General features: G+C 53.4%; 1 protein-coding gene across 1 annotated transcript in view; it reads right to left on the bottom strand.

Annotated features, from left to right (window-relative positions):
* Positions 1–801, bottom strand: part of LOC102386534 (CUB and sushi domain-containing protein 1) — a 796,348-nt gene that overhangs the window by 791,769 nt on the left and 3,778 nt on the right. The gene's annotated exons all lie outside the window — the stretch shown is intronic.

The following is an 801-nucleotide window of genomic DNA, read 5'->3' as shown; positions in this document are numbered from 1 at the left end:
CCCTCCCCCTGCTCCCCAGGCCCACACACGGCTGCCCCACCTGCCGGAGCTCTGGCCCTTTAAGGAAAAAAAAAGCCGAGAAAAGCCGTAGGACTCACCACTCCTGGTGCAGCCTCAGGGCTTCAGGGGCTCAAGCAGAGCCCCCCACATGGTATGGGGCAGTGAGGATTGCCCCCCCACCGGCAGGAGTAGTGAGTCCCAGGGTTTCTTTAGGTTGTTTTTTTTTTCTTAAAGGGCCAGAGCTGGCCTGTGTGGGGCACCTACAAGCGGGCTGGGGGAGCAGGGGGAGTTCAGGGGCTTGTTCAAAGCCCCCCATGCAGCATGGGGCAGTGGGGATCACCCCCAGTCAACAGCACCTGCTGAGCCAGGGCTTTTTTTCCCTCCCAGGTGCTGGGAGCTGGGGTGGGCAGGGCAGCTATTGCTGGGCTGGGAGAGAGGCAGGGGATGGGCCTGGCCTGGCCTGGATGATTCAAAGATTTGGAGATTCGGCTGCTGCCAAATCTCCGAATCAGATTCGGCCAAATTGAATCAGGACAGTGATTTGAATCACTGAATCGAATCATTGTCCCCCGAATTGGCTGAATCCAAATCCGAAGGGAATACTAGCTGCTTCGCACAGGCCTACTTATTATAGATGATCAAATATGTATGTGCTTGTAATCAAGATTGGTTTTGCACTTACAACTTTAGAAGCTACTCTTTTTGGCTATTGGCTGACATGGGGGGGAAAAAAAAAAGTGCTTTACTAGAAGAACCAGCATGTTAGTTTGACCAGGCTCCAAAGTGTTGGTATATATCAGG

The sequence above is a fragment of the Alligator sinensis genome, unplaced genomic scaffold (assembly GCF_000455745.1).
Source record: "Alligator sinensis unplaced genomic scaffold, ASM45574v1 scaffold72_1, whole genome shotgun sequence".
NCBI classification, from domain to species: Eukaryota; Metazoa; Chordata; order Crocodylia; family Alligatoridae; genus Alligator; species Alligator sinensis.
The sequence above is the reverse complement of the archived record's forward strand: the minus strand, read 5'-3'. Positions and strand labels throughout refer to the sequence as shown.